We start from the raw sequence: 26,814 nt of genomic DNA, 5'->3' as shown, positions 1-26,814 counted from the left end.
CCCTCTACTAATCAAATACTCCCAGAGAAGGTGTTGGAACCCGAATAGCAGGCAGTATGTGACAGCAGAAACAATTACACACGGATTTATCTCTTCACTATTTCCACAAAGTGTTTGATTGGGGTTATAACTGTCCTGGTAGACTTACCAAGCAGAACTGATTCTAAACATTCATTGAAGAAGCTAATTAAATCTCCTACTGGTTAGGGTCCATAAACATTGTCCCTGTACATCTTTGAGAAGATGTCACAGAACCATTTCAAGTGCATGCTTTGTCACTCCCTATTGTTATCAAGTCCAGGCCAAACCTTTGATTATGTTAGGAAAGCAGCCTCCATCCCAACAGCCAGGTTTAAAACAAATCCATGCTTCATATTTTTGAAACACTTTTTATTATATATTTAAATTAGAAACAAGCTTGCTTCCCATGAGAGTCCCAGCTCCCTCTCCCTCCCCTCCATGCCCGCTCTCCCCAACCCAATCCCCACTCCATTCCCCAGTGAGGGCAAGGCCCTCCATGGGGGATCTCTAGAGTCTGTCATTTTGTTCTGGGGAGGGCCCAAGCTCTCCCTCAAGTGTCCAGATTGAGAGAGCATCCCTCATTGTGGGATGGGCACCCAAAGTCCATTTGTGTGCCAGGGATAAATACTAATCTACTAACCAAAGCCCCATAGATTGCCTAGGCCTCCTCACTGATGTCCACATTCAGGGAGTCTGGATCAGTCCCATACTGGCCACTCAGCCATCAGTCTGGGGTCCAAGATCTTCCCCTTGGTCAGGTCAGCTGTTTCTCTGGGTTTCACCAGCCCAGTCTTAACCCCTTTGCTCATCACTCCTCCCTCTCTTTCACTGGATTCCAGTTCAGTGTTCAGCTGTGGGTGTCTGCCTCTGCTTCTGTCTGACACTGGATGGAGATTCTAGGATGGTGGTTCTAGGATGGTATATAAGATAGTCGTCAAAATCATTATCAGAGATGGGCATTTAAAGTACTCTCTCTACTACTGCTTAGTTTGCCAGTTGGTGTCTCCTTGTAGATTTCTGGAGATCTTACTAGTGCCAGATCTCCCCTCAAACCTAGAATGACTCCCTCTATTATGAAATCTCTCATCCTGATCTCCTATATTCTTCCCCCAACTCAGCATTCCTGCTTGCCCATGTCCTCCTCTTCTCCCCCTCTCTTTTTCCTGGCCCCCTCCCCCCAACATGCTCCCAATACCCCAGCATGGGCCTTACTATCACCACAATTGTATTGAAGTTTGATGAATACACAAAAGTGTGTGTCCAGACACAGAAAAGCAATGGAAGTGAACTGAACACTATCCACACCTGAGTACAAGTGTGGCCCCGCAGAGCAATTACTGTTTCTCTTGTTAATTCCTATGGGTGGAGGGTACCTTTTTCCTGGATACCCTCTTCCCAGTTAATTCTCAGTATGAATTTCAGTACTGTAAAAATCTGTGCTCCACTGATCACTCCACTGGCCTGTTGCAGACAGCATTTGTCCCACCAGGACTACCAGATTCCACACACTGGGACATTTATGTTGCAGAAACAGATGGGGGTCATGGGGGAGAGGTAGAGCATTTGGAATTATTATACACTCATACACTCATAGATTTGTGAGTTTTCCCAATATTCATAATTGTCAGAATCATCTTGTTAGCAACTCTAAAAACAGGACAGACATGGTGATGCACACCCCGAATTCCAAAACACAGGAACAGAGGCAAGAAGATCTCTACAAACTGGAGGCAAGCCTGCACTACACAGGGATTTCTAGCCCTTGCAGGGCTGTATCATATAAGACTGTCTCAGAAGTCAAAATAAAACAAAAGACCAGATAATTATTTCTAGCTTCATCTATTACTTGAGGATTTAATGATTTTGTTTTTATAGCTAAAATGTATTCAAATGTTAAAAAATGGATTGTGTACATTATCTCTCTTGATCTAACAAATAACTGGTGACCAGGTGGTTTCCAGAGCAAATTTCATCTTGCATCCAAGATCAGGGTGTCTGGGGTAGTTCTGATGGGTGTTCTCACCTGACTTCCAACTCCTTCTATCTTTCTTTACATGGTGAAAGAGCACTGTTAAGTTCTCTGCCATCCTTTCTAGAAAGGCACTAATCTGAGTTATGAGTTGTGAGTTACTGTCCATTTCCTAATATACAGAGGTCATAATTTCATCATACAAATTTTAAGGGACACGGTCTTTAGTATGCAGGGTAGTTTTTCAAAATCACGGTTTATTTCAGTCTTTTCCTCCTGAGGCAGAGTACCAATTCCATTACCCTGTGGAGTAATATATCATACTCAAGACATCTTAAGATTTCAATGGACTAGAGGTTGATTTGTCAGAACACAGCATGAGAGGGAGAGAAGGAGAGAGGGAGGGAGGCAGGGAGGGAGATAAAGACTGAAAGAGAAAAAGAGGGAAAATATCAATACTCTCCATCCCAGACACAACATTCTCACTTTCATCCTACTAAAATTATGGAAATGTTCAAGTCTATAAGAATCATTTCATGATTTCTCATTTCCAGATTCTACATTGGACTACCGATAGCTAAGGCCAAACTATCTCAATGATATTTTCTTTTTTATGTCTTTCTTGGTCAGTGAACATTAACTTTACAGTATACTAATACGGTTGTGATACATACATGCATATTGTTCTCCTTGATCACATTACTCTCGGTAGACCCTCACACACCCCTTTCTTCATCGCTTTCACTAAACCTCGTAGTTTCAAGTCATCGTTTTTCTTTTCTCATTGGCCATCTATGAAGAAAAAATAACTGAATTTCACAATGATCAACTGAGTTTCACCAAAAGCTGCACTGGTAGTTCCTGAAACAACAAGAAAAAAAAGTTTTCTGTGACTGTTAGCCTTCTCATACTCCTCATATTAAGCTCAGATGCAAGATCTAGAAGGAAGGAAGTAAACAAGACAGGAAAGTGGGAGGACTGGTGTGAGAAATATAGTTACCCTCTTGCCAGTTTCTGACTTGACTTGCTTAGAAAATGAGATATGCTGAATTTATCGAAGAGAGAGATGGCTCAGTGGTTAAGAGCATTCACAGCTGACTCAGAGGACTTGGGTCTGGTGCCAGCATCCCTGTGGTGACTTACAACCTTCATCATTAGTTTCTGTCCTGGGAAAATCTTACACCCCCTTCTGGCCTTCATGGGCACCAGGCTCACATGCAATGCCCTTACATAGCAGGAAAAATGCTTACACGCATACAAATGAGTCATTTTTTAAATATCCTGTATTGGAACAACTGTGATTTTAGCACAGGAGCCTCTGTCTTCTGATCTTGGGAATCCTTAAGTTATTAATGTGCTCACTTAAAGGGCATTTAAGATAGCCTTTACTGGCTAATGTTAGGAAAAGCACTTCATTTTGGAAAGTGGGAGTCCTTCCCAGGGATTTACATACTGAACAACTACAGGACAGAGTCACACTTCAGTCATTCACTGAGGCTCAGTGCTCCATCCCTAATGTTCCCTAAGCAGACCAAATCAAATAGCATTTTAGGATCAGTTAGATCTACTCTTAAATATTAAAATTTCATAACATTAAAAATAAACAAAATTCCAGAAACTTTCTGAGTTACCAGGTATGTAAAAGATTCAAATTTTTGTCACTGGAATAGATTTGAGTGAAGTCTGATTTATGAGGACAGAATATTTGACATTTAAGCATGTCACTTTTCCAGATAAACCTAAAATTATATTAGTGTGGGTTTCAGATAATTGGCTAAGTATTCATTCAGAATCAACCAAGTGAACATGAAGAACAGCAAATTTATTTTTTATAAAAAGGAGACTGACAGTGATATGTCTAATTACCAGGTGAATACTACTATTTATCTTAAAACAGCATTGGCCTTCACTTAGAGAACTGTGGAAAGTGTTTGGAAAATCCCTTTTAATTAATTCAAGATAAGTTCTTATAAAGTTTTATAAAATTTCAGTGACATACAGAATTGGAAATGTGTCCCGATACAACTTCTACATCATCTTGTGACTGTTAGATGAGCAACCAAATGAAGTGATGAAATGTCTTGTGTGTCACTTTTTTGTTGATAAAAAAAATGTAAGCTGTACATTAGATATAAATATCTAATCTCCTTTAATTTTGTTCAACATTTTATGGCTGATTCTTTTCCCTGAGATTCATTTTATCTGTAAAGTTGGTTAAATATGTTTGACACCATGTACCTATTCAACCAGAAATTTATTATATTTCACTGTTCAAAGCTTTATACTAAATGTTAACAAAAACACAGTGTGCATCCTGTTGAAAGACATGTGCTATTCTAGTGGGTGTCTTAGATCCATAAGTAACAGTTAAGATAATGCACACCTTAGCCGGGGGGTTGTGGTGCACGCCTTTAATCCCAACACTTGGGAGGCAGAGGTAGACAGATCTCTGTGAGTTCGAGACCAGCCTGGTCTACAAGAGTGAGTTCCAGGACAGCCTCCAAAGCCACAGAGAAACCCTGTCTCGAAAAACAAAACAAAACAAAAAAAAGGCAATGCACACCTTTCATTGTGTGACCTCATTGTACTTCCTCATGTTTTTATACCCCTGTTACACCAGTGCATGCCACACCCATGAACTAATGTCCCTGATGCTTTGGTGTAGAGCTACGGTAGATAACACAAAGACTTAACCAGTGACCAGTTTTGCATATAAAAGTCTGCTCAGAAGAGACAGGACCAGGAAAGAAAAGGGAATTCAATATATAATGTCACAGCAAGAGATATGTGTATGTTTGATAAGATAGTTTCCAAGGCACATCTAGTTGCACTGTGTACCATAATAGTTGAAAAGAGTGGCCATTGTTTACAAAGCTAAAGTAGACAGAAAATGAAGTTTTAGCCCTCTTTTTCAGAATGCCCTCCTCTATAAACAATGCAGGTGGCAGCTAAAAACTGAATTTACGTTATATACTATACAGCACAGTAAACTCGCACTGTGGATCAGGAGTTGTGCATTCTCATAGTTCTTCCATACTGTGAACCCACCCGACTATTACATAGTACTTCTCTACATTTAAAAACCTTGTAATCATCCACTCAGAGCATTAAAGCCCATCCCCATCACTGAGCTGCAATGCCCTTTAGAATATATAACCCTTTCTTACTTAGTTAATTTATAAGTCTACCAGCTCACATGTAAGACCGATATAGAATTACACTCAGTGATTTTTTTTTGCAATTTGATCAGCTAGAAGAGGTGGATAAGGGAAATCTCAAATATAAAACTGTCTAGTGAAGATAAGAGCAAAGAATTTAGGACCTGCTGCGGCAGACACCATTAGCTATTGCTCTTCCCTATGCACTGAGCTGGAGTTGCACAGTTCCGTGACTACTGGCACCTCGATTGCCTCCACTCCAGCCCTTTGTGGTGTAAATAACAAAGTTAAATAAATAGCATCAAGGGAGAATTTGAACATTCTCTACAGTGAGCAGAGTTCTTTGTTTTGTAGATCCGTGGGCGTTTAATGTGCTATTATGAAAAATGGTGGCTCTTGGTAATCCTCCATCATTTGCAAATGTCCTCTTTTTGGCATTCATCTCTTACCTCTCTTTTTTAACAGCTATACCACTGAGCTATAGGATGCATTTTTCTTGTTTGTTTTCTTCTTTGTCACCTCATTCTAGCTGCTTTGGCCTCTGGCAGTGACCTATTCAACAGAGATGGACAAAATAAGTGGTGCTCAGTACTCCATGACTCAATGTCAGCACTGGGGATGAGAGAAGAGTCACCTGTGCAGATGATGGAGATGAAAATAACACCATTCTTCTTTAATAATAACCTGGAATGTTCTGCATTCTTCAAAAAAATTTACTAAAATTATATGGTATGAGTTTATAATAGAAAGAGTAAGGAGAAAGGTGAAGAAAAATCCCCCCTTATAAATAATTTTTGGGAAAAAAATCCTCAACTGCTTGAGGAATGGATGGCGCAAAATCAGAAAGATATCCACCGTGAATAAGATACATTTCATCATCTTCTCTTATGATTGTGGTTGTTTCGACAGAAATGTCTGTAAACAAATTCTTGAGATAAAGTAGGAAAGGTAGGAATAAGGACTCAGAGAAAGAAGGGGTTTGTGAGAGTAAATATTGCTCTTATAAATCTATTGAAATGTTCCCTTTTGCCCTTGGACAAAAGCAGGAAAGAATTCTTCACAAATTATATAAGGGATTCATTTACTGTTAAGCTATACAGAAATACTTCAATCCAGGCACAAATATGGATCAGAGTGCAGCAGAAATAATGCTACATGTGGAATTAAAGCTCTAACCATCTTCCCCACTGGCACATTAGTGGTTATTTACTATTTCTGATTATTTTCACTTCATTTATAACATTACATCAATGTTGTGCCCAAATTCTGAAACCCCAAAATCACCAAGAGACCCTTTTCAATACAAAAGCAAAGAGTCTTCTATTATTGTTTAATGAGCTAACCCCATTAGCTCAGGCCCTTTGTCTGTTCATCATGGCAGATGCTTGGAGAAGGACCCAGGGGAGCCACAGGCAGGGAATATATTGGGTAGAGCAAGGGGAGTGTCTAGGGGTATACAACAGTCTCAGGATTGGTGAACTTTCAGGCTTGAGTGATCTGTCATATATAGATTGGTCAACTAGGTTGTTATGGCCTACAGGCCCTTCCATGGAGGTTGCTATGCTCTGCACATCACTGTTGTGCAGTTGTACCATAAAGCACACCCAGAGCCGCAAAGCACAGCCCCACCATCTAACTTCTGGTTGGTTCCTTGCCACGAGGATGGTGTCTGACCTTCTAGTGAGTAGGATAGGAGGGGCAAGGTCAGACAAGCACATGTTAGCCTGTCATGGCTGCTAAAGCAGGGGGCTGGTCCCTTTACATAAAAGAACATATCATTTTAGGAATTATATGAAGTTCAAATACAATAAAACACTGGGAAGCATCTTTTCTCTTTTCTCAACATGGAAAACAGTCTATGACAGTGGCGTCTTTTGAGGCACCTGCTTCTCCATATCCTAAGTTGTCTGCACCTGTGCTGCAAGCCTAGCCTAGATTAAAACTGACTGAGACTTCCAGTTTTTCTGAGAAACAGGTAGAAAATTCCTCAGAAACACTGTGTTCATAGCTAGGAGTCTCTCTGGGCAGTCCAGCCCTGTGTTTGATATACATTATGTTTTATAATGTAGTGAGAAACACATGATGCTCTGTAAAGAGGGAGAGGCACAGGTCTTGATCCCACACTTGCTTAGCATCCCTTGCTTTGAATGCTTCCCCAACTCTTTGGATAGCACTAGACCCTCTATGCTCTTCTTTAGTACACATCAGTAGGGAAGGTTTCTGTGGTCTTTATTACCAGGGACAATACTACAATATGCACAGCATAGTGGCTTTTATTTAATTATTTGAAGCAGAGTCACAGTTTACTGAATGGGGTGTTAATAAAGTTTTTAAACATGGTGGTTAAGGAAAAGAGACATGTTCGGGAACAAAGTATATGACACACACCTGAGTATGGACACGGACTTTTGCAGATTTTGTGTGTGTGTGTGGGGGGGTGTTCAGGTGGTGGAAAGTAACTGGGAGGAATAGAGGGAGAGCCACCAGGAATCAGGATATGTTTATGAAAAATATTTCCAATAAGAAATTTAAAAAGCACAGTGATTCTTAAGCCTTTTAGTAAAACTGGCATTGAATATTCAGCCCTGTGTAATGAGAAACATAACATCATGCCCTTTGGTCTATACAGGCTCTTATGAAGCTTTAATTACAAATAGTGAGGTTTGCTCAATACTTGGGCCTTGTAATCAAATAAGCCTGAATTTGGGACATTATCACAGGACTTGTTACTTATATATCCTCAATCTATGAATCTTCAATTTCTTTGGTTCTAAAATGGGAGGCGCCCTTTAAGCCATGTTGAATAGGAGCATGTAGTAATACGAGTTTAAAATGGGTAACACAGCACCTGACACTTTGAATGAATTATAAAACAAGACCCTCCCTACTGCTCTACAAAATAGCCTGAAGAAAGCAGCCCTGCTTCTCCAGTCCTTTATCCTCAGTGGTTTTAAACTAAGGTTATGTCTCTCCTTTTACAAAACACAACCAGATTCACGGTTCTCTCAGACAATTAAAATGAACACAGTTGCTATTTGTATTCTCTTGTTTTGAATATACAGAAGTTTGATTTATTTTTACATATGTAATTATGCTTTAATCATTGTGGGAAGCAACATTACTTTTCAGTGCTGTGTTAAGTGCAAAACAAGGAAAGTGTTTTGTAATGATGCATCAGACTTTGTCTGAGTACAATAAAAAAAAAAACACCCATGGCTGTGACCTCTAAGTCATTCTATTATAACTCTGCTGCAGGTAGCATGTGTGTTCCTTCATCGTTTATAAGAAATCCTGCCACAGATTGTCCCTGTCCTATGTAACTGCAGTGTTGCTTCACTCAGATGATAAGAATATTTAGAATAAAAATTGATGTAATTTTATTGCTATGTATCTTGAAAAATTAGTACTGTTGTTATTGAATTAAAAATCACCAAAATCTTTTTTGCATATGTCCTAACCTTTCTCAACAAAGTTTATTTTCACTCCCCATGCTGTATTTGGCAAAGCTGGAGACTGTTGCACAATCATGAGTTATTGTTATTTCAACCTACAATGTCTTTCTGGCCCTGAGAAACAACTATATTGCTCCTAGTGGTGTTCTCCTCCAAACTCCCTCTCTACAGCCTGTGTATCTGTGAATATTAATATTCTGGGAATTTTCTAAAAATGGAATCATAACATGTGTCATTTTATATCTATCATTTTTCTCCTAGGATATTATCTTCAAGCTTACCTTTATTGTAACATGTAATAGTACATAATTCAGTGTTTTGTTTTACAGTAGTCCATTGCATACATCACATTTTACCAATTCATTTTATTGGTTAGACCTTGTGTTCCTTCCGTGTTTGGTCTCTTTTGATAAGTTCTTCTATAGCATTCATGTAGAAGATATGTAAATATTTTAAAATTATTTTCATTGTGCACAGTACCTAGGATTGAAAATGATGGACTATTTGGTAATTCAATACTAAGCTTTTCCAGGAAATGTGGAATTGTTTTACCAAATGTTTACAGCATTTCACATACCTGTTAAATAATCTAGATAGAAGCCAATGTAAACCATTGGTGCATTATCTCAGTTATTGTAGGTTTGTTAACCTTAGTATTGGGGAGGTGATGTTGCACAAATTTGATTTGTGTTTTCAAGATTGTTTGGGAGTTTCTTAAATATGCATGTCAATTTCAGAATCAGCTTGTCGATTTCGTCAGAAAAATCTACTGAGATTCTTCCAATCTGCAGATTGGTTTGGGTAATTGTCCCAGATTGACACTAGTCAGCCTTCTAACTCAACACAGGGTGTCATTCTACTTACTTTCACACTTAGGTGTTTTCCTCAACGATTTAGAGCTCTAAGTATGTAAGTCTTCTGCTTCTTTTGTTCTACTCTTTCCAAGTATTTGATTTTTAAAACTATCATAAAACGAATTGGTTTTTTTCAATTTGTTTTCAGGTGGTTTACTGCTTGCATACAGAAATACAATTGATCGTATGTAGTGATCTCCTTTCATACAATCATGTTGAACATGTTTATTGACCTTAATAGCTTTAGTAGTGAGAGAAAGGGATGTTTGTATGGATGTGTTTATATGTATAAACATTTTAAACATTTTATCACAATAAAATATAAAGTAAAAAGGTAAAACAGCTTATAAAGATGGAAAATTATGAGTTAATGTCCAAACCATAAAGAATACAGGAGTAAAACCAGTTGGCAAAACCAGCCTTCTGATGAAGACTTTGACACTATAGATTAGGTCTTGTTTTCAGGCTTGGATGTGACATGAGAGTATCACCAGAGGGTTCTGTGCTGGAAGCTTGATCCCCAAAGTGGCAATGCTGAGTAAATGGAACCTCTCCATGTTAGGGCTTCTCGGGTGATGGCGGGATCATGACAGTTCTACTACTAAAAGAAATTAATGCTGGTCTCCCAAAGTATAGAATGAGGGAACTGTTGTGAATGCATTTAAAGATCTAGAAACCCCCAACTAACAATCTAAGCAATAGTGGAGAGGCTACCTTAAATTCCCTTCTCCGATAATGAGATTGATGACTACCTTATATGTCATCCAGTAACTGATGGAAGCAGAAGCAGACACCCACAACTAAACACTGAGCTGAACTCCTGAAATCCAGTTGCAGAGAGGGAGAAGTGATGAGCAAAGGGGTGAGACCAGGCTGGAGAAACCCACAGAAACAGCTGACCTGAACAAGGGGAGCTCATGGACCCCAGACTGATAGCTAGGAAACTAACATAGTACTATTCCAGACCCCCTGAACATGGATGTTTGGAGGTCTGGTTAATCTATGGGGCCTCTGGTAGTGGACAGTATTTATCCCTAGTACACGAATGGACTTTGGGAGCCCATTCCACATAGAGGGATATTCTCTCAGCCTAGAGAGCAGGGGTAGTCCTGCTCCAAATGATATGACAGACTTTGAAGATCCCCCTTGGAAGGCCTCACCCTCCCTGGGGAGCAGAAAGGAGATGGGATAGGGGTCTGGTGGGGGGCAGGTGAGGAGGGGAGGGAGAGGGAACTGGGATTGACATGTAAAACTAGCTTGTTTCTAATTTAAATTTTAAAAAGATCTAGAAACCAGATACCTACCTCTTTATCTGAAAACTTACAGAACTGGTCTTAGCTGTCCCTATTCCTTAAGAAAGGAGCACTAGAGAGTGTCCTGGACTGCTGTCCATCAGATGCTAATGTGAAAATGACCCAATGGGTATTTCAAATGCAGGTTCTGATCTAGGTTGAGGAGGAACAAAAATCTAAGAAGGTTTACATTGGATGCCTACATTGCTGCTCTACTGAGGAAACGAATCAATTATCTGACCCAAGATAAACACTGACTACCTGTACTACACAATTGTTAGTCAACCAAACACAGCATAACAAATTACAGTAAGACTAGGCACAAACCGCCGGGCAGTGGTGGCAAACGCCTTTAATCCCAGCACTCGGGAGGCAGAGGCAGGCAGATCTCTGTGAGTTCGAGGCCAGGCTGGACCAACAGCCTCCAAAACAATACAGAGAAACTCTGTCTCGTAAAAACAAAAAACAAAAAAAAAAAGACTAGGCATAAACCCTCATGTCAAGGCTAGATGAGGCAACCAAGTAGGAGGGAAAGGCTTCCCAAAACAGAGTCAGAGACAGCCCCCTCCATTCTCACTATTAGGAATCTCACAAAAAACCCAAGCTAAACAACCCATGACATAGATGCAGACAACCTGGGTCAGGCCCACACAGACTCCCTGGTTGTCATTTCACTCTCTGTGAACCCTGCTTAGTTGCTTCAGTGGTTATGAGTTGCTTAGTTGCTCTGGCTCCTACAATCCTTCCATCCTCTCTTATGTGGAGTTCCAAGCTCTGTCTAATGGTTGACTATAGGTCTCTGCATCTGCTCTCATTAGTTGCTGGCTGAAGCCTCTCCGATGACAACTGAACCAGGCACCAATTTATGAGTATAGCAGAATATCATTTTAATTGACCGTTTCATTTTGCCAGTCATGTTTGGTTCTTTCTCAAGTACCTGACCTATCAAGCCTCTGGTTTCTGGTCATGCAAGCAGTGTCAGGCTTGGGTTCCCTCTCCTGGCTTGGGTCTTAAGTTAGAAGAGTCATTGGCTGGCCACTCCAACAAGTTTGGTGCCACCATTACCCCAGCACATCTTGCAAACAGGCCAAGTCAAAGGTCCAAGCTTTTGGGGCTGGATTGATATCCTTGTCCCACTGCTTGAAGCGTTTTGTCGTGACACAAGATGGCCATTTCAGGCTCTGTATCCCACATGACTGGGAGTCTTTGCTAGGATTACCCTCATAATATACCAGGGAGTTTCCACCACATTAGGTTTTCACATCACATCCAAATGTCTCCCCCATTCCAGTAGTCTATCCATCACCCTCCCTCTGCCTTCTCCCTACTGTTCTCATTCCTACCCACAACTGTCCACCCACAAAATCTCTTCTATTTCTGCTTCCCAGGGAGATAGAGTTCCGTGTGTCCTGCCTTGAGCCCTCATTGTTACTTAGCATCGCTGGGTCTGAATCTTAAAGAAAGGTCTGGTGATGAGCCATGAACTTTGAAAGTAATTTTCAGTTGTCCTACCCTTAAATCTAGACTAGCCTTGAAAGACTGGTGATTTACCCTTCGTTCTCAGGAAGCATGAGTCATCCCAGAAATAAACTATTTTTTGCTCTTAGGATGTGAGTAGACTGTATGATATTTTTTTGTGATTTCCTTCTAATGTAGTTAGAATTAGAGTAAAGGGTGTAAAGCAGGGAACAGAGATGGTTGCTTCTAAAACTCTAATCTGTGTCTCAAAACTCCTGATGGCACTGATTATATTAGAAAGAAACATATGCTTCAGGACATACAGTTTGAACTCTCAAAGATACCAGTGTAAAAAGGATTTTATTTTTGTTGTTTCCATTTCCTCACAAATGTGAATAGAGTGGCAATGAACACAGATGAGCGTGTGTGTGTGTGTGTGTGTGTGTGTGTTCTACACAGTAAGGTGAAAAATAAATTTTTCCAAGGTGAGTCTTTTGAGAAAGTGACCTTTTAAGACTTCTTAGTAATGATACTGAAAATATCACCCAAAGTTATGGTACCCTGGAACTATGACATGACTCTGCCTGAGCTGCTCTGTGGAAACCACCAACAGAGCTGGAAACGAAATGGATGTTTCAAAGGAAGAAAACCTTGCTTCGTGGTGTTTTGACTCCATGGGTTGTACCCTGCAGTAATAGTGCTGTTATATTTTCTGCAACCACAGGAAGTCCGTTTGAGCACAATAATTCCCACCTATCCAGCCTCCTCAGTGTGTCTCATCTAGAATGAACTCAAACCTTGGTTCTTGTGGTTTTCCCAACCCACCTGACAACACCCTAGCTGATTCTTCTCTCTGTCCAAGATATGTCTTTTGTGAATTGCTTCCTACAAATGAGCAATAACAACCATTGCATCTCTGCTCATTTGTCCCTAAGTTTGTATATAAAGGCTTGTAAACAACTGGGGCTGCATTTCAGCAAACAGCTATTTCAGAAATGAGCACTATAACTTGTCTTTCAAATCCCCTATCTAACACAATTAAACTTGAATTTCATGAAGTAAAGACTTAGTGCTGTAATTTGGTTGCATAGCTCTGTTCTTCACCATACTTTCTCTGTATGTACAGTGGTGTTTTTCATTGCATAAAATCATTAACAAGCATTCAGCAGTGAATGAAATAATGCATCAGGTATCCTGCTGATAAGGTATTAAATAAATTATGGAATTTTCTGACAGATGGTAACTATGTCCATTTGTTGCAAAATGCCTATTCCTTTTACAAATATTTTCACCTTATTTTTCCATAATTATGTTTTGTCTCTTTATTAATATCACATTGTTTAACTATTTCATGCTCACATACAGATATCCATAGTTCACTGCAAAATTATGTCTTAAGAAGTATATTTCAGTCATTAAATTTAGTCTCAAAACAATGAGGTACTTCTTATACTGTATATATGATTGCCCTTTATCAGCACTTATAATCGTATTCTCTATTCTACCAAGAATATTGATAAATTCATGAGTGCTATAATTATAAGGGTCTTACCCTGCTACATTTAAGGCATTTTAAGAAAGACGTCAAATAATTGTATTTCTATGGATTAATTTGAATATGTGTGATTCCCAGACTCTGTTTAATTAAATATATATATAATTTTATAAATTAAATTTGTGAAAGAGAAGAAATTTCAATGAATATCTTATTAGTAGAATTGCGTTTATTAGCATCTAGGTATTCCACAAAGACAACCATAGATTTTGACAAAGGTGTATGGTACTCTGTACACTAGCAAACTGGATCTTTAAATGCATTTTTGTTTTGTTCTAGCATATCTTTATATTAGCTCTTACAAATTAATTTAGAAAAATGGCATAATATATAAACTCAAATGCTCCCTGTGCCTGTCTCCTTGACCATAGATACCTCCAGAACTAAAGCTTCAAGAGAAAAAAAGGTACGATTTAAAGGATCAGACAAGTATATAATTCATCATTTATTTCATTTATTTCATTTCCTACAAAACTAATTTCTTCTCCTTTAATTATTGTGCCATTATGTTATTGTATAGCTCATTCCTTATAGAAGCAGAAATTCCATATAGACAAGTCCTTTATCCTTTATCTTCATTTTAAGGTCCTTTGTCATTTGAGGGAGTAGAATTACTATCTTTTCTACATCTTTTCATTGTTAAAATTGCTAAATACTATCTTCTTATCCCTTTAAAAGACATGAACCAAAGTCAAACTGAAAAGTCCATGCTCCTGTAATTGGTGTATCAGGTAAATGTTTTTTTTTTCATAGTCCTAAATATGGCTTTGATAAAACTAATCAATCTGCCTATACTGATTTTGGAGTCTGTATATTTTTGTGAGTAAGGTGATATCTAGATAAACAATTCAGTAACAACATGTTTTACCTTCGTGAAGGTTATTTTGAAAGTTTGGACTCCTCAGACGATGCCTCAGGGAGTTGACATGTCACACGGCAAAGGAGAAGCGCTTATAGCCATGTTGAAGTTGACCTCCTCTCCCCTTCAACTTCAATGAAATCTAAGCAGTCATCTACCTCATCTCATTTTATTTGCAGTTGTGGGACTCATCTGCTTCACTTGAATTTCTTTGCCAACAGTCTTCTCGATTTTATTTCCCAACACACCCTCTTTTTACACATAAACTTCCCTATTTATATGTATAAGCTCCTGAACTAAACCCAATTAAACTGCAGTAATCCTTGGCTTGAATCTTCCTTTACTATGCCAATGTATGCCAGGAAATGTTCTATACTACAAGATAACTATATGACACAGAAGTTTTTAATTAGGTTTTTGAAAAGTTCAGAAATTATGATTATTTACACAAACAAAGGTACTTTATGGAATGAATTGTGCTATTTCATAAATTTATGAAACAATGCTCCCAAGAAATTACTAGACAGATGAATACATCATTATAGACTTGAGGGAAAACAGAGTAGAAAAAAATAGAACCAAGCCTTAATGTTTGCATCATCTGAATTTACTAATAATTTAATTGCTCTCACACTAGGCTCTTAGAACATATAGGTCATCTAAACCAGATTTGACCTGCACAGAAAGTGGAGGCTCTGTCAATTTGAAAAGTATTGTTTTACTAAGACAATACAAGATAAACACAATAATAACCTGAGAATGTACAATACTGAATCCAATTCTACTGCGATTCTGCACAGAAGCATCTGTTGCTCTTTGTTTTTGCTGAAGAAATCTATAAGCAATACTGGGCTTAACCACAGGTGAGAGAAAGAAGCAATGACGTTGGTTCTCCAACACTGGAACCCAAGTGTTCAATTTTTTTGGACAGATTTTGGGTTGACAAATACCTTGTAAATCACAGTAGAACTAGAAATCTCTATTTATAAAGGCCAAAATGGTCCAATTTAAGATATCCTAATGTATAATGGCTTAGCCTGGGAATACAGAATCAGTGCAAATGCCGAATGAATTATTCCTTTTAAAAACAAATAAGGAGACTTTTCCCTTCCCAGGAAAAAATGTCCTTTATTCTCCTGTAGGTTGACATGAATTCTAGTTCACCTGGAATGTACTCAAAAACACCTACCTTCTCATTGACACATATACAAGCTAACTAAAGCACTTTCGTTTTTCCAATAGCTAAGATGATGTTTGTACTGTCTCTAGTGGTTCCCTTAGTCACTTACTCATCTTGCTTGTGCTTACTAGAATGTCATGTTCCATAAATCATCCACTTACTCTGTACCATTGTATGAGAAAACAGGACTAAAACAGAACGAACAACTGCTTCTCCAGGGCTTGGTTTCCTAACAGTATGCCTTTGTGGGCTGATATGAAAGTGTGTCAAACTATGAGTTTTCCTCCAAAGGAACCATTTTTCCCATCCAAAGAAACCTTTTCCTTGAAACCAATTGATCTGGGTAATGGCCTCTTAAAGTGACTAGGATTGCTTTGACTTTCATATTTTGGGAATTTCTTACTTCATGGAACTTGATCATGTATTAATCAGTCAGGTTGGGTTTTACAATGAGGTGAATAAAGCAAATGCACTTTCAAAACTAATGGCAAGAAATATCTAAGATGTGATCATATTGGATTACAATTTAAATTCACATGTTATTGAACATATTACATATGCATGTCCATAGTTCCAAATAATGTTAGAGAATTTTGAGTGTCATGCTTAGCAAAGCACCTTTGATTTATAGATTTTAGGAAAAAGTGTAAGGAAAAAAACAGTAGTACACTCTTCTTTGTATATATGAAGCTAGTGTCGGGACACTGGAACAAACAAGAATGTAGTGAACATTTCACCTGTATTCTATTCTACAAAATAAAATTAATACTCATTCAGCAAATGTCTCCTGTTTCATTGAGTTTAAGATTTGATTATATATACTGATAAAATACTGACAATAACTTGTGTAGGGAGTGTTTGTGTGTGTGTGTGTGTGTGTGTGTGTGTGTGTGTGTAAAGAGAGGGTGGGGAGAGAGAGAACACATGCATTGGTAGGCATTAAATTTAGGGCTTCATTCATCCTAGACATGGTCTCTATAACTGATAACATCTGCAGATTTCAGATGGTTATTCAAATACCTGTAAAATGTATGACATAATATAATTGAACAATATGCTTTAAAGTTTAAAGTTCAAACTATGATAATGACCTCTCTCTCCGAGTAGTTGAATACTGGGGCATATCAACACACAGCTCAATGGGACAAACAAATACGTTTGGGTTATTTAAAAAGCAAGACCACAAACTGCAAAGACCAGTGTAGAAGAACATGAAGAAGAAATAAAGTAGAAGAGAGTGTGAATCCTTTGAGATATTAGAAAACAGTGTAAGGTCTTTGGATTTTATTCGGTTTGATAAGGACTGCATTGAAGGCTGGCTGCCAGGGAGCTTCATCGTTAGACTAATGTGTTGGTATTAGATGATTCTCTTTGCTGCTACATAAGTAACAGCATGTGGAAAGACAGTAGAAAAGATTAAATGTGCTAGGAGATGGGTGATACAATTCTCGGAAATGGGTCATGAAACAGACATGAAAGCAAAATGCATTATTTGGCATTATGTTTTGACAATAAAATCTCTGAATACTCAGAGTTGAATGATTAGACAAAATATTGTCATGATTCTGGCTTTGGTAACTGGGACTATTTATTGAGAATAACAAGAACGTGAAATTTAAGATTATGTTTTTGTTGTATTATACTTGATATTCCTGGATACACCCATCATCACCATTCATTTGAGAAAACTAAGGGGCCAAAGCTATCATCACATTCACAGGAGAGCCTCATCAATTCTAGTGCGAAAAGCATCCCCCTTCCTTCTCCAAGTCTTCCAGCAGGAGGGTAAGTTAAAGATCCTTAGGGTATACACTGTGTTATGTTGCCATCTTGTCAACATTGTCAGAAGACGTATATCCAGAGAACTGCTTGTTCTTCCAGCTAATGTCTTTAAAAGCAGTATGCTTGTTTTCAAGAGAAATGCTGACTTTCTCCTGTTTCTGGAGCCTTCCTTTAGAATTTCTTTCAGAGTTAACACGATATTTTTAAGTGATGACAATTAAATTCCTCAAAAGATTAGTAAATTTTCAGTAACAGCCAGATTTCCTATGAAGTATGTGGTATAATTTAGGGTTCAAAACTAGGTAACAGTTAGACACAGAAGAGTATTATATACTTAGCTGGCTCTAAAGATAATAGCAAAACAAGGACAGAGTACCTTAGTATTTGTCACAAATTCTCACATCAATTCTGCATCTGTATGTGATAGTCTGATTTATTTCCCAATATGTTTACATTTGCAGATCACATAAAACAAAACTAATTTGAATTGTATGGTAGATTTTATGTATTATGAATATCAGTTTTTAAGTTTATGTGAAATGGAAGAAGGAAACTAAGCCTTGAGCCTAATGAATTGAGCTTCTTTTGTGTATTGTAATGTGCAATTTGCCTCAATTAATCCTGTGTAGACTATCCATATTGTTGCAATTACAAATCTTTAATATGCACATAGTCAGAGGAGACGGCCATCTGTATCTAGAGAATTCTGAACTGTGCTAATGTTACCAGGAAGTAACAGTGTCTTTTGCATCCCCTGAGACCTTGGTCTGTGAAAAAGACACTACCAGTGAGTGCAGATCTCTGTACGGCTGGGCCACAGGCGATGGCTGCACAATACAGATAACTTGTTTTTCTGTTACTTATGGTGATATTGAAATGTCCCTCAGATAAGATATTTATTCCTCATTAGGTGAGGCTATCAGAGTAGTATTAATTACTTTTGTGGCCTTGAGGTGTAGTACAGGGCAAGTCATGAAGAAAAAATTGTTTGATAAAAGGAAAGAAATTAGTTTTTATTCAACAGGCTTAAACTAATTTTATAATCATATTCCCTGTATTAAAATATGTTTGCTATTTACTACCTTGAAGAGGGAGGGGGAAGTATTCTCTGATTGAGGATTGATTTCCTGAAGTAGAAGCTGAAATGATAATTTTGTAACAGACTAACAAAGCTGTGGTAAGTATAAAATGAGAAACCATATCTAAGAATGTTATTAGAATACACATGTGATATGTGGCATTCTACATGTAAATAGTGCCACCATAATTAGCTTTTATTTTCTCAAGAGAGTCGGGTGGTGGTGGTGAACGCCTTTAATCCTAGCACTCTGGAAGCAGAGGCAGGTGGATGTCTGTGAGTTTGAGACCAGCCTGGTCTATAAGAGCTAGTCACAGGCTAGCCTCCAAACCACAGAGAAACCCTATCTTGAAAAACCAAAAAAAAAAATGTTATTTTCTCAAGAGATGTCATGCAACTACTTGAAATTCTGATGGAACTGACTCTGTCCTCAAATCTTCCAGTGGTGTAAACAAGCATTTCATTCCTCTCTATTTATTTTGCTTAAAGAACCAAGTTTGTGGGCTGCAGAGATGACCCAGGTTGAGTTCTTGCCGCTCTCTCGGAAACCCGAAGCTGGGGTCTCCGTATCCATGTTATGGGACTCTGACTTCAAGCTCTAGAGGCATGTTTCACAGCTAAAACCTTTGGTGGTCAGTTGTAGGTATATATGGCTGTCCTTGGGTAGCTTGAAAAATTGAGCAAACAGACTGTAACTAAAAACATAAAGAGCTGAGAATCAAGTAACTAACACAGTTAGGATTCTGGAGCTGGTATGTGACAACCACTTGTAGCTTCTAGCTCCAGGAAACCTAACACAGTCTTCTGGCCCCAGCAGAAATGTGCCTGTACCCACAGAGAGATGCCTGCCCACACTCATAATTAAAATAAAAAATACAACAGACTCAAGCTAGTGGGAGCTCATTCACTCTGGACTGACTCGGGGAACTGCATGGGACTGAACTGGGCCTTCTGAATGTGGGTGACAGCTGTGTGGCTTGGGGAGTCTGTGGAGCCACTGGCAGTGGGACTAGGATCTATCCTTGTAAAGGGAAGCCTTCCCGCCAGCCTGGTTCCAGAGCCACATCAGTCCCAAATAAACACACAGGAGGCTATATTAATTATGAAGCTGTTGGCCTTGCTTGTTTCTTACTGACTAGCTCTGACTTAAGTATTTATTCCATAATTGCTAATCTAAGTATTTCTCTTACCGGAGAGGTTTCTGGGCTTCCTACCCCATGGCGTTACATCTTGACTCTTCGTGTTTCTCCTTCCCAGATTCCTCCTGGACTCCTAGTCCCACCTATCTTGGTTCCCTATTGGCCAACAGTGCTTTATTGACATATACACAGGACTCCCCCCCCCATCATATCCTTAGTGCTTGAAATAGCTTTTTGGAACCCATTCTCTTAGGAGGGATACCTTGCTCAGCCTAGAGAGGGCCTTGGTCCTACCTCAAAGAGTTATGCCAGATTTCCTTGACTCCCCATAGGAGGCCTCACCCTCTTTGAGGAATGGATGGGGGTGGGGTGGAGGGAAGGTGTGGGGAGCAAGAGGATGGGAGGCAGTGAGAACTGGGATTGTTATGTAAAATGAGAAAAGATTGTTTTTAAAATTCAAAAAATGATTAAAAAAGAAAATAAACAAACAGTTAAGAGAAAAAAAGAGCCACTCATTAACAGTGGTAACTTTCCCCCAGCTACATATTATGACCCATTAATGATATGCTGTCTTCCTTTGTAGTAGTCAATAAATATTTTAATGAACAGAAGCAGAACAAAATTGAATAGAGCATAGAATATGTTTAGCATCTCACTTAATCTGACTTAAAAAAAGGTAAAAAAATTGCAGAAAGCTTTTTTTCACATATATGAATTACAAGGTGTGTGTGTGTGTGTGTGTGTGTGTGTGTGTGCGCGCGCGCGTGCGCGCGCCTCTGTATATGTTCAGTTATCTTGTTTCTGGTCTTCTTAAAATGGTTCACACTGAAACATCTTTCATGCTTTAGTGCAAAAACCTTCTTATCCCATCTTTGCTTGTTTTACAGTTTCCTTTATTCTCAACCCTTTCTATTTTTACTTACACCCTGTTTGCTTTGTTTTGTTCATTTGTTTGTTTTTTTAAGTTATCCAAGAAAAACCATATACACACATAAAACAAAACCTTGGTGCTGATAACCACTAAGTTTGACATTCTGACCTAGTGATCCCATTAGTTATTCCATACTAGCTTAAAAAATAATGCAAACACCACATTTGGTAGACAGATTTTATGCATCAAATTCCAGCTGTGCTCGTAGATGAAGTGTAATACAAGGTTTCCTTGGCTATGACCTAAAAGTATGTTTTACTCAAAGCAGGTACTCCTAGTAATTACCTTCTTCTGGATGACATCCAAGATAGCAGTTCAGTGGTAGACTCTGTCACAGCATGAGGCCTTACAGCAAAACTGTAAGTGTATGGCCCAGGTGTTTGCAGTGAGGCCACAAGCAAGCTTATCACTTTTCTTTACTTTTAACCAGAATCAAAATGTGAGTCATCCATAAGAGATATGATTTTCCTGTAAGTATAATTTTATACCTGTATGCAGGATGTTTTCTATCTAATTATATATACAATGACTGAAGAAACCAAACAATCTGTTGAAGATAGGTATGCCATATAAACTCCCCATGATACATATCATTCACCTAATTGTCTAGCTTAGATTATCACTCTATGATACATACCTTTCACCTATTGTCTAGCTTAAATTATGTCTCTTTACAATTTCTCATTGAGTCTCTGAAATGAATCATTTTAGAATAATGCTATCTTCTTATTTATTATAAAAGGTCTGAAGTTATATTCATATTAACATTTAGTGTGTTTTCTAGGCTAGCTTTGTTTAACAGGCAAATATAACAAATTATTTATTTAAAATGCAAACTCTTATTTTCTTGTATATATTTTTTAATTGAACCATGAATAACTTTACATACTGAACTAGGAAAGACCTACCAAGGTGTAGCTTAATTTATTGCAATTCTACTTTATTCAGCAGCATTGCAACATATTATAGAATAACATATGAATTTAAAAGTCACATAAACAAAATAACTCCTTTACGTGATCTGATATACAATATTCAAGACTTTACAGAGAATTCTAGCAGTTGGCAAATCTTTCTTATTCCTTCCCCTAGGGAATCCTTGGAATTTTCTGTATCTCAAGTGGTGGCTAACGGATCATTAACATGTTAGAAAGTGAAAACATAAATGTACCTTTTGCTTTACCAGTATCTATAATTCTGTTTGAAACACTGCATGCACTAAGAAGTTAGCAAACCTTAATCAGTTTCCAGATATAAATGTTTGTAGAGGTTTGTAGCTTTGTGTATGTTATTTCAAACTGAGAAAAAATAACAGTTTGTACAGAGTATAGAAGACCAGAAAACTAACCATTCATGTAACAGAGTGCTTTGAACAATCAAATTCACAGAATATAATTTACAAGCTAGAAACAGAATTTGTAACAATGGCAACAGAAACTAAACAAGAACAATAAAGCCCCATGATGTGATCTCTTAAAGAGTATTGGCTCCACAGCCTGGAAGCCTTAATTTTATTTAAGTAATTGTCTTGACTATTCTTGGATTCCAATGTTTTGAAAACTTATCTTCTAAATATGAACCTGTAAGTAAGACTGTAATACAAAGGAAATATTTGTATCAGCCATATTGCAGAGTGTCTGTGGGAAAGAGACTGAAAGAATTTGTTCTTCAAAATAGATATGGAAGTTGTTGCTTTATTCACAAGGCTCATTCCCTTACTTGGGGTCAAGTAAGTATTCTATTTTTTTAAATTATTTTTTTATTTAGGTTAGAAACAATCTTGTTTCACATGTCAATCCCAGCTCCCTCTCCCTCCCATGCTCCCCCGCCCGCCCCACCAGATACCCCAGTCCCCTACCCAATCTCCACTCAGATCCCCAGGGAGGGTGAAGCACTCCATGGTGGATCTCCAGTAACTGTCATTTCATCCAGGGCAGGGCCTAGGCCCTCCCCCCAAGAGTCCTGGCTGAGAGATCCCCCCATGTTGCGGCATGGGCACTCAAATTCTATTTGTACGGCAGGGATAAATACTACCCAAGGCCCCATAGATTACCTAGGCCTCCTCACTGACACCCACTATTTTTAAAATTAATATTTTCTCACCAACAACATAAAAATGTATTACTTCAAGTGGTAATATTCCTTAGGATGATTTTATAACTGCAAACATTAGAAATAGTAATTACAATTAAATATTTTAAACTTTCTGTTGAGTGTCTCAGCTTAATGCTTCTGTTTTCTCAATATAAAAACATGAACTCTAACTGCAAAACATGGAACTGACTCTCTTAGTCTTAAAAGTGCCTTTGTTGCTTTCACTAATGCACTATTTGTAATATCTAGTCTCAGAATATAATTTAGAGTCTACAGTGAATGATAAGTGCAGAGACTATGGTTATTCTATTCACTGTCATATGCCTAGTGACGCAGCCATACCTGATGGAAAAGGCAAAAGTCATAAGGCCAGCACAGCTCCTTGACAAGATCCAGCAAAGTTCAACCACATAATGTCCTCTGTGCCACTTTTGGTTTTGATCTTCACATGTTGCATACTTGGGGAACGTTTAATATTTGCACAACTTGAAGATATAGGATTGATGGAAATTCCTTATGAATCATTTATGCCTTCTCACAGGAGTATTCTATGCTTCCCCGGGAAAGTCCTGAGCATACCAGCCCTCCTGCTTTCAGGGAGATATCCTTTTCTACATGGTCTCATTTGTGCCTTGCAGGTTGTGACACTTAAAGAAGCCAGAAGTCTCTTCATGAGGCTCTGAGATAGTCCTTAAATATCTACCCTGTGCTTACTCAGGAACAAGACAATCAAACAAAGTAAATTAAAAAGGATCTACATGACTCAGTGGGCTAGAGGTGTTGGCCCCAGATCAGACTGCAAGCCTCCTCCCAATATACACTCAGGTAATTATTGGCATATACAGCAACAAGGTTAGATTAGCTAAAGTTACCTCTGCCCCACCCAGAAACTTATATCGATGGGCAAAGAAAGATGTAAAAAGATGACAAAAGAATGAGGTGTCAGGACCTCCCTTTCTTAGAAAAGGTAGTTCCTGCAGAACCACAGTGGTTTAATGTCAGAGTTAGACGTATAAACAAATTCTATAAAGATATAGAATGTAAAACATTATATTATGCCAGAAATTAAATAATAGCTGCAGCACCTTTGGCCTGTGGATTTTTCTTGGGCACTCTGACCATTAAGAGTTAATAATAAACCAGGTGTTGGTGGTGCTTGCCTTTAATCCCAGCACTCAGGAGGCAGAGGAATGTAATGTGTTGCCTTCCTGCCAGCCTGGTCCCTGAGCTGCATCAGTCCCAAATAACACACAAGACACTATATTAATTATGAAGCTGTTGGCCGTTTGCTTGGTTTCTTACTAGCTAGCTCTGACTTCATTGTTAACCCGTAATTGCTTATAGTATTTCAATGTGGTCTTCGCTTATGGGAGAACAGGGCCTGAACCTCTTACTCCCCTGGCTTTCCACATCATGACTGTCTGTGCCTCCCTTTCCCAGAATCTTCCTCGACTCCTAGTCCCACCTATCTTGCTTTCCTATTGTCCAACAGCGCTTTAATCAACAACCAGTAAGAGAGACAGACTTACAGAATGACATCTCCCTTCAGAGGCAGGCAGATCTCTGTGGGTTTGAAGCCAGTCTGGTCTACAGAGCGAGTTCCAGGACAGGCTCTAAAGCAACACAGAGAAACCCTGACTCAAAAAAAAAGAGTTAATAATATACTGCTTAGGACATGGAAATCTGTCTGGGCTGGCTTGGAGATTTTCTTTTGGTTTAGCATCCTTGAAGCCACAAAGCTATCAGCCTGAGAACAAGCTGTCATAAGCCTCTAGATCCTTAAAAATTATCTGATGGGGTTGATGAGTAAAAATGGCTATAAAATATAACTGTTGTCAATGACGATGAAACTTGAGGGAAAATGATTGTAAAAAATAACTGTTCTGTCATGGTTTATCAATTATGACTAAACTTATGACCCCAGATGCATAAGAGAAAAATGTTAAACACAAGTCCATAAACAAAAATGGTATGATCTAAGTTTTGGCACAACATGAATCTATCCTTACTTAATGAATTCTGTATATATATATATAAAGAAGCATTCTGGCTGCTAGTTAGTCAGGATGCAAGATTCTCTCAATCATCATGCCCAGCTCATTCTTCCTTCACCAACTCCTTGCCTCCTCTCTGGGACCTGGCCAACACTGGGGTTGCCCCCCCTCACTTACCCAGTAAACTATTTGCATATGGAATAGTCAGTTGGTACAATTTAAAACAAGAGTCTACAAATTTCTTTGAGAAACTAAGTAAAATTCCATCAGTAAGTTACTGAGTTATTTAGAAAACCAGATCTTAAGACCTAGGCTATTTTTTCCCACTGATAAAAAAACATCATCACTATACTAGATCATAATGTCTGAATGTAAATGGGTGGAACGACACACACTAGTATGCAAAAGTGGGGTAGTGACTAGGTAAGAGAGGGACAGAGACAGACACACACACACAGAGAGTTTCCCTCTGGGTACCCACATGTGTGCTGAGGTCCAGTTACCTAAGGAGGCCAGAAGGCAATGTTGGATGTCTTCCTCAGTTACTCTTGCCACTTTTGGAGACTGAACTGTAGCTTGCTGTTTCAGCTAGACTCACTTCTCCAGCAGACCCCTTACCCATGAATCTTCTGCTCTCTCTCTCTCTCTCTCTCTCTCTCTCTCTCTCTCTCTCTCTCTCTCTCTCTCTCTCTCTCTCCCCCCCCCATTTCAGGCATGTGCCACTATACTGAGTCTTTTCCATGGGTTCCATGGATCAGAACTTAAGTTCTCATGTTTGTATGGCAAGAATTTGAACAACTAAGGCATACCTGCAACCCAGACATGGGATTTCTAAGATATGGCTTCAATTTAGCCCCAGATAATGGCACAGTTTAATTATCATGGAGCACTTGGAATGATGTACCTATTTGTTTCATCCAGGATTTCCCAGACATAGTACAAGAAATTCTGAATTTTGTAGTAAATGATTGAATTTTTGAAAGGGATTAAGCAACATTAGCAGTACAAAGATTCTGCCCTTAAAGTTTTCATTTCAATTTAAGATCTGCTCATTTTTAACAAATAACTATAAATAAAATAGTATTGATATCAAATAAAGGTAGTAAGTTTGTTTTTCAGGAAGTACACATAATTCAAATCTTATAGACCATTGATAATAGAAGATTGCATTTGGGACTAGATAAAAAACAAAAAATAGAAAATCCTGTAAGTGAAAGAAGAAAACAAGATTAAAGGGGCATATTTCAGCGTGTCCATTTGCTGCGTTGTTGACTGATGAAGGCAGCCTAGCAGCAATGTGAGCAAATTCTCTCCTCTTTCATTCAGCCTTTGAAAGAACCCAGCTACCCTTCATATACTTCTGAGAAAAATGGCATTCAACCACATATATAAAAAATGAAAGGATATATCTTAATGAATATGTCCTTGTTTCTTAAAGACATATTTCTTAATTTATTCATTATTATTGGCCAAGATAAGACAAAACGTCTGGCAGTACACTGTATAGATTCCCATTCATTATAAACAAAGGGAAAATTCTACTTGCTTCAAAATAAATAATCGCGTTTAACCAAATGGTTTTTTACTATGTTGTATTGTATTTTTAACCATCCTGTAATATATATATATATATATATATATATGTATCTGAATTGACTCTAAGGTAAGAAAACATGTATTAAATCTCTCATCCAGAATGTTTTAATTATTAAAATATCGATTTCAAAGTTCAACAATGCATGAAGACTAGTATATTTCATGTTATAGGGCACTTTTTGAGGAATGAGAACCTGATGCTACCTCAAAACAAATAGGTAAATTGCTTTTTTTATCCCATGGGACAATGAATAGAAGTTTTTACTCAAAGTCTGTTTGTCCTGATAGTATTAAGTAAATTATGTAAATATCTAAAATTTCCATATGCAATCTCAAAATTTCTGTGATTAATTAAACAAACAAAATAAATAAAACACATAGCAACTCCTTACCATATTCAGA

General features: G+C 38.2%; 1 protein-coding gene and 1 long non-coding RNA gene across 2 annotated transcripts in view; both read left to right on the top strand.

Annotated features, from left to right (window-relative positions):
* Kcnd2 (potassium voltage-gated channel subfamily D member 2) overlaps positions 1-26,814 on the top strand; it is a 494,960-nt gene that overhangs the window by 347,267 nt on the left and 120,879 nt on the right. The gene's annotated exons all lie outside the window — the stretch shown is intronic.
* Positions 11,165-16,574, top strand: LOC121132994. The gene is made up of 2 exons (XR_005869709.1): positions 11,165-14,490; positions 14,638-16,574. It is a non-coding gene; the product is annotated as an uncharacterized LOC121132994 (long non-coding RNA).

This window comes from Mesocricetus auratus, unplaced genomic scaffold, assembly GCF_017639785.1.
Source record: "Mesocricetus auratus isolate SY011 unplaced genomic scaffold, BCM_Maur_2.0 Super-Scaffold_100019, whole genome shotgun sequence".
Classification (NCBI taxonomy): Eukaryota; Metazoa; Chordata; class Mammalia; order Rodentia; family Cricetidae; genus Mesocricetus; species Mesocricetus auratus.
This window is presented reverse-complemented; position numbering and strand designations above follow the sequence as displayed.